General features: G+C 41.7%; 1 protein-coding gene across 1 annotated transcript in view; it reads left to right on the top strand.

The window, feature by feature from the left end:
* The first annotated feature begins 1,973 nt into the window (after positions 1–1,973).
* PIK3CA (phosphatidylinositol-4,5-bisphosphate 3-kinase catalytic subunit alpha) overlaps positions 1,974–7,974 on the top strand; it is a 90,813-nt gene continuing 84,812 nt past the window's right edge. The window contains exon 1 of the mRNA XM_023184797.3: positions 1,974–2,440. The gene's annotated coding sequence lies outside the window, so the exon portion shown is untranslated. The remainder of the gene's footprint in view (positions 2,441–7,974) is intronic.

The raw sequence follows: 7,974 nt of genomic DNA, 5'->3' as shown, positions 1-7,974 counted from the left end.
CACCAATGAATAGTGTCATGCATTCAAGTACCAGGTATGCCTTTTTCTGCTATGACACATGACTTCTTAAGAGCAGATAATCACATAACAAACAACATATTATGTAATTAGCATTTTCTTACTTATTAAAAAATAAATTTTAGGCTGGGCATGTTGGCTCAAGCCTGTAATCCCAACACTTTGGGAGGTCAAGGTAGGTGAACCTCTTGAGCCCAGGAGTTAGAGACCAGTCTGGGCAACAAAGCGAGACCCTGTCTCTACATAAAATAAAACGTTTTTTAAAATCAAAAATAGACTAGCCGCGGTGGCTCGTGCCTGTAATCCCAGCACTTTGGGAGGTCGAGAGGGGTGGATCACCTGAGGTCAGAAGTTTGAGACCAGCCTGACCAACATGGTGAAACCCCATCTCTACTAAGAAATACAAAAATTAGCTGGCATGGTGACTGGTGCCTGTAATCGCAGCTACTCGGGAGGCTGAGGCAGGAGAATCGCTTGAACTCAGGAGGCAGAGGCTGCAGCGAGCCGAGATCGCACCACTGAACTCCAGCCTGGGCTACAGAGTGAGACTCCGGCTCAAAAAAATAATAAAAATAAAAAATAAATTTTATAAAGAAAAATATCCCTAGAATATTTTTCTCCACCAAGGGCTACCTATTAATATCTCACATAACTCTGTGCTTGAAACACAATTTGGGAAATATTGCGTTAAGATTTACTTTGACTAGCAATTCAGTGTTGCTTTTTAAAAAAATTCTGTACTCTGGAGTAAGTGTTCTAAAACTGCTTAAAAACATTGGTTCGAGAAAAACATTTAGAAACACAAACCCTTGGAATGTGAGATGAAAACCCGAGCTAAAGGGAGAAAAAGGAAGAAAGAACACACAGGAAATAAAGGAATACAGTCAAGTGAAATACGACCACAAAGAGGAACAGATTCATCTCATTTACCATTGGGGTATGGACGGACGTGTAGTGTTGGAGAAGACTGTTACTGGTCAGAGTTTTGCTCTAGATGACAAGTAGGACTGTAACATCTCTAGGATGGGTCACTTCCCAAGCCCACTATTACTTAAAAATTCAAGAAGGAACCGATGCTGGAGTACTTGTATCTCAAGACTTCTAATCACTGCTTCTACGCTTTTCCAATATTACAACGAAAGACCAGTAGGGGGAGAAAAACGCACAGTACCGAACCCTTATCAGTAGTAATCTCAAAAGTCAACAGATTGATTTACTCTCAAGCAAATAGACGTCTAAGGTACGCAGTACCAAGACACCACCTTGAATCAAATCTATAGCCTATAGGACATTTCTGAAGTCTCTGTTGGCTTTACGCGAAAAAATCCCCCACGTCTTCTGAATAGTTAGAATTGAATCCTACAAGCTGGTTCGAATCAGAATCCGATTCAAAAAAAAAAAAAAAGAGGGCATAGCAAAAGGTCTCCACGAACTGAGTCAAAGGACTGCAGAGGGCTGTGACAGTGCATTCCGCCTTCGGGATAGTATACAACTTAAACCATGTCGGCAGAAGAACGCACAGCAACACTTTGTAAAACGCATTCTTTCTATTATAGAATCCATAACCACTCCGGTTAGCCACTGACAGCGGCGGTTAGCCACCGCGCCTCCTCTTACCCCCAAACTAATCTCGGTTCCTTTATTCAGTGTAAAACTGAAATAACCCACTTGCTCCCAATATTTCTTTCTATCTCTCTACCCGAGCTCGCCTGCTGCTCGTAGAAACAAATATACTACATGTACTTTGTCCTAGGATGACACAACACCCTCACTACTCCAGAAGACTGATCATTTAACAAACGTCAGAACAGCCCCAACTGTACATAAACTTCGGGCGGAAAAGCATGGCGCATGCGCAGTAGCACATATTGCTACCCTATTTGCCCATTCCCTGCTCTTCCTCGCCTCAATTTCACTTCCGCTGCTGTGCGCATCTGCTTCCGGGGGATTGTAGGCCCTGCCCCTCCTCAGCTCTTACCCTCCTCTGGAGGGAGGGAGCCGAGGGGGTGGGGAAGAGTTCGTTGTTTGTTTACACGATGTGAGCGGAAAAAGAGACCAATAAAGTTTATTCTGGAAACAAAAGGAAAAAAAAACAGGGGCGACGGAGAAAGGAGTCGGGGGCGGGGGCGTGTGGCGGGGGCTAGTCAGGAGAGGGAGCGAGAAGGAGAAAGCGGTAGTTCCGGTGCCGCCGCTGCGGCCGCTGAGGTCTCGGGCTGCTGCTGCCGCGGCCGCTGGGACTAGGGCTGGGGCCGCCGGCGAGGCAGGGCTCGGGCCCGGCCGGGCAGCTCCGGAGCGGCGGGGGAGAGGGGCCGGGAGGCGGGGGCCGTGCCGCCCGATCTCCTCTCCCTCGGCGCCGCCGCCGCCGCCCGCGGGGCTGGGACCCGATGCGGTTAGAGCCGCGGAACCTGGAAGAGCCCCGAGCGTGAGTAGAGCGCGGACTGGCCGGGAGCGGGTGCGGTGGGAATGGGGACGGGGTGGGTGCCGGAGACTCCCAGGCGCGCCCGCCGTGTTGGGCGGGGGCTACGGGCTGGTCGTCTCCCAGCGTCGGCCCGCGGCGGAGTTCGCCTGCGATCGCCGCTCCCTCTCCCTCGCCTGCCTCTGGCCTCTCCCAGCTGCAGAGGCGAGGGCTCGCCGCTCCCTCTCCTTTCTCTCTGCCTGCCGCCTCACTCTTCTTTTCCTTCAACTCCCAGTTTTGGGGACGGGGCGGCTGGAGGTTGAGGAAGTGCGCCCAGGGCCGCCGCCCCGGCCGCGGTGGCTCGGTCTCCCGCGCCCTGCACGCCCACCCAGTCGGCGGGTGGAGGGGCTGCCGCGAGCACCGCGGCGCAAGGCACCCGGGCGCGGAACCGCGAGCTTTTCCTGAGGGGCTGTCACGCCCGAGGACTCCGGCCCCGCCAGCCTGGCGGCCCTGCGTTTGCCTCTTACTGGGTTTAAATCGCCCGGCAGGGGTATGGAAGGAACACAGCTCCCCCCACTCCCCAGCTCCCCCTCCCACCCTTCCTTTCGAGGTTGTTTTTTCCTTTTAGCTGAGACAAACGCTTAGACCTTTCATTCATAGACCTGAGACAGTGACTCATGTGACTTGTGTCTTTACTAAGTGTATTATGTGATGCCTGTTCCATAGCTCCTAAGTGGCTCGGAAAGGTAGGGTAGGGCCCAGGATTGGGCTATGTAAACACCAGATGTTCAGCCGGCGTGTTTTTGACCTCGGCTTGAGGGGTTTATTTTAGGATGCTAAACGAGTAGTGATGGTGGCCAACCATGTTACCAGACTTGGGAATCGAAAGCTATTTTTTTATGTCAATAATTGAGGCTGTTTACATAGTTAAATAAAGGGTAAAGGGAGGGCAACAAGAGGGGCTTTCTAGAAAACAGTCTACATATTCTTTAATGAATTAGAGTTGTGATTTCATCTTGGTGAAGCTTCCTCATTCCAGCACTGCGCCTTTGTGCACATGCAGGACCTGGGTTTGCGGAGCGATGTTTTGAATCGTAGTTTGTGTGGCCGGGGAGAACCCCTTAAAATACTTGGGCAGGTAAATTCCAGGTTATCTCAGGGGATCATTTCTACTGCGACTTTTGAACCACTGAGGGTAGTATTGGTCATATGTTATTCTGCTTAGGAATTGAATTTTTCTGAGTATTTGCTTACATTGCACCGTACACAATTTATGTGCTGGACTGCGTGTTTTAAGACGACTTCTGGAAAATACTCAAAATACCGTGTTGCTAAGTTAGTTTGGATAAATCTAAACACTTTGCTCTCAAAGCAACTACAGTCTAACAATTTAATGTGTCTGTGTATTCAGGTTTTAAGTTTTTTTTTTTTTTTTTTCTTTTAACTAAAGCACTGAAGCTCGATTGACAGCATAGATCTCTATCTAAATATCACATGTTCTGGAAAATTTTAATTATCAGATTAACTGTTCTGCAGTGTCATCAGCCAAAATTATCTGAGGAGGACTCTGTGTGTGTGTGTGTGTTTGCATGTGTGGGTGTTTTGCTTAAGTTTTTTCATCTCACATTTTGGGACAAAAAACTTCATAACTTTTTTCAAAAGTTTCTTGTGCTTTTTCAAAATAGAGTACGTTGCTATTAAAATCGTAAAAAAGGTGATAAAAATGATAGCATATCGTAATAATAGCATCATGGGGGAAATAACAAGAAAGTAAAGGAATATTAATGTTGTATAATTGTGCATAAAAAGTTTTAAAGACATTCCTGTCAGTTTTAAATAATTAAAAATGAAACACCTATAAATGTAAAAGAGTATTTTTATTTAAGGTTAAAACTTTTAACTAAATTGGTTATAGCATTAAGGAGATGTCACTAAATACAAATATTGCACTTAAACTGAAAAATGGCTTCATGAAAGTGTAAATTGTCATGGGCCTTGATATATTTAAAAGGGAGACTGTGAAAGTGCAGTGGCTTTACTTGCTCTGTGCATGGAACAGCCTTTCTGATAGCCGAGCTTCCTTCCCAAATCGGTATCCCCTTAAAAAATAAAACAAAAAAACCCCTAAACTTATAAATGATATATAACATAAAGTAGATTGTAATAACTTTTTCTCTAAACCAGTTTACTTTGTGTGCCGCTTCTTCTAAGTGCCCTTTACTAAATAAAGATTTTTAAACAGTTACGATTACCATTTAAAGGACACTTGCTCTGTTGATCTGTTTATTTGAAGAGAGGTAATTTAATCTCATTTGATCTCCTGAGCAGGTACAATAGCATTAAAAGGATCAGTTCTCTATTTTATTATTTTGCATCTTGAATTCCAAGACAGGAGTGATTCTTTAAATGAAGTGTGTTTCTTAAGCATTATAAAATATTTCGTCTGCAGTGAAAATATTTACAATCTTAAAAATTATTCAACTTTAGAAGTATATGTCTTAGAATGTCATGGTTTACATTTTATTAGCACAGTTATCAAGTAGTTTTTCTGAAGTATTACTTACCTTGAGCTATATTAACAGTGCCATAGACAGAGTGGTATTACTATCCCTAAGAAATGGTATTCTAATCTGAAGTCAGTTGGCAGGTGACAGACTCATTGACAAAACCAACATTTGCCGACTCCTTTCACTGTATCATGCTGCGTCTAATCTCCAGCCTGTTTTTTAATAGAACTGAAGAAATTAGGGCCCAAGGAGGCTTAATTACTGAAGATCTCCATTTCCCATATTTGCAGTAATATCTTTATTTAATTTCCTTTACATCATAAATAGTGGTTTTCAATCCTGGCTACACATTAGAAAAATCTAGGGAGCTTTCTAAAAGTACTCTGGTCTCATCCCCAGAGATTCTGATTCAATTGGCCCGAGATGGATCCCAGTTATCTGTGTTTTTGTTTGTTTTGAAGTTCACCAGGAAATGCTAATAGAAAAGAATGTAAAACCCTGGCTGTCAAGGACCTGTATGATTTGGTCCTTGCTTCTTTCTCTAGGTTTATTTCTCCTCCCTACTCCTGCAGCTCCCTTGGTCTTTTCACACTCTCCTGTGCAAATACAGTCTGTACTTTCTGAGACATTTGAACACTCCATTCTCCTTCCTTGACTGGTTGACTCCTATTGATCTTTCACATCACCTCCTTTGAAAAGTCTAGTCTGGGTTAGGTATCCCTGCTTCCTGTTCCCATAGCATCTTGTACTCCCACTGTCATAGCATTAACCTCACTGCATTGTAATTGCCTATTTATTTGTCCATATCCTCTGTCAGGCTGTAAATTCCATGAGGATAGGGACTCCTATCTTATATAATGTACAGTTGTGTTTTTATTGCCAAGCATAGTAGCCTATAAATTATAGCACTTGACTGAACAAATAAATATAGTAGAGACAGAATACTTTAAAACATGTAGTGATTCATAAGCACCAGTTTTTATTCTTGCCAATTTCATTTAATATTTTTGGTCACTAAAAATGTACAACCCTGAAATTGCCACACATACGAATTTCATTTGGGGACAGTTGAAATGTTATAAAATATATAGAGTGGCATTCCACCTCAGACATGTACACACACACAAAAAATGAAGATTATTATCATATATGGTACTGCACTGGAAATCTGGAGAACTCAAATCTGGAGACTTGAATTCTTCCCCTGTTTCACCACAGACGTTTGGGCACATCTCAATCTCTTTGGGTGTCATGTATAATATAGAGGAATTGTACTAGATACTCTACGTGGTTCTCACTGATCTCGCCTTAAAATTCTGTGAGTATCAACAGTGTTGGTTTTGGAATCTGAGGCATCATGGTTCAAAACCTAGTTCTTCAACTTACTGGCAGGATTACTTTGGACAGATTTTCTTATCTGTAATGGGGTAATTACTATTCAATAGAGTTGTTGAATTAAATGAGATAATGTAGATCCAAGAGAGTTCTTGACCTGGATCAGGTGGTTAATAAATGTTCATTTCCTTTCTCCTTAGGAGGTGTTAGATCTCATGAGTGGACTTATCTGAGATAAGAGAAGGACACAGTTTACGTAATAAATCCTGTTTTCGACTTTGCTGACTGTTAGCACTGCAGGTGTGATTAGGGACCAAAAAACGCTGTGACATTTGGTTTCAGTCTCTCAGAACCCCATTCCACTGTCAAACATCCAGGTGTTAGTCAACCTGCTTGGGAAATAATTATGCCTGGAAGTTTCAGCCAAGAGAGGATAGCAAGTGCCAAGCTACATATATATATATATATATGATAATATGGGGGTGGGTAGAGTCTAAACTGATGAACTTACACTGTGTCCAAAGATAAGTAAAATCAGACGTCATCATTCTAAAAAATGGGAACAAATTAAAATTAAGGATGATTTATAAAAGAAAATCCAAAGATTTTGGTGAAATCTCTGTTCACCAAACCTTAAAATTCAGGAATCATTATGTAGTAATTTTGGGGTGATGCAAGAAATATAGGAAAATTTCATCTTCTGGTCAGGACTAATTCCAGAAGATAGGCACAAATAATGTTTTCAATGTCAGATTAGCAGTTACAGATATCAGCAGACTGAAGTTGTTGATACTTTTCTCTACTTGGGAACCATATTTTAAAATTTAATATAGTGTTATATATATCACCTTTATTTATTTGGTAATATTGAAAGTAAACTTACACAGAATGTAATACAGGTTGGACATCCCTAATCTGAAAATCTGAAATTTTATATGCTCCAAAATCTGAAACTTCTTGAGTGCCAACATGTGACCATAAGTGGAAAATTCCACACCTGACACCTTTGCTTTCTGGTGGTCCAAGGTTGTTTCATGCATACAGTTATTTAAAATATTGTATTAAATTACCTTCAGCCTGTGTGTATAAGGTGTATGTGAAACATAAATGAATTTTGCGTTTAGACGTAGGTCCCCAATAGATCTCATTATGTATATGCACATATTCCAAAATCTGAAATCTGAAACATTTCTGTTCTCCAGAGTTTCAGATAAGGGATACTCATCCTGTAACATTTGCTCTGCAGAAGTTTCTTGTTACCAGTCTTATTTCTGTATGAATCAAATTTGCTTGCCTGAGTTTTCCTTTAAGTTTATGTGTAAGTGAATTTTATAAGTAACTTATTTGGAAGAAATACTGTAATAAAAATTAAAAACTGTGGATAGGGGAAACTGACGCGTTAGGATATAAAAGAGAAATATGAGGCAATATATAGTTAAAGTCTGAGGATTCAGCTTCAAGGCTAGAGATTTCCATCATTCAAAAAGATTACTCAGCTATTGGATATACTACTAATATTTTATCACTATATATCTTATTCACATTTAATTCTTTATTATTTGAATCAGTTGATTCTGGTTAAGGACTTTTTAGGTGTTCTTTCTTTCCCTCTCTACCTATACAGTTCAGGGAGTTTTAAGTTAAAATACTCCTATAAAAAGTTTGTAAGTTTGTAATAAAAGTGGTGGCTTAGAGCTATCTTTTTCTTCAAATAGTTCT

This window comes from Piliocolobus tephrosceles, chromosome 2 (assembly GCF_002776525.5).
Source record: "Piliocolobus tephrosceles isolate RC106 chromosome 2, ASM277652v3, whole genome shotgun sequence".
Taxonomy (NCBI): domain Eukaryota; kingdom Metazoa; phylum Chordata; class Mammalia; order Primates; family Cercopithecidae; genus Piliocolobus; species Piliocolobus tephrosceles.
Note: the sequence above shows the minus strand (reverse complement) of the source record. Positions and strands in the feature narration are given on the sequence as shown.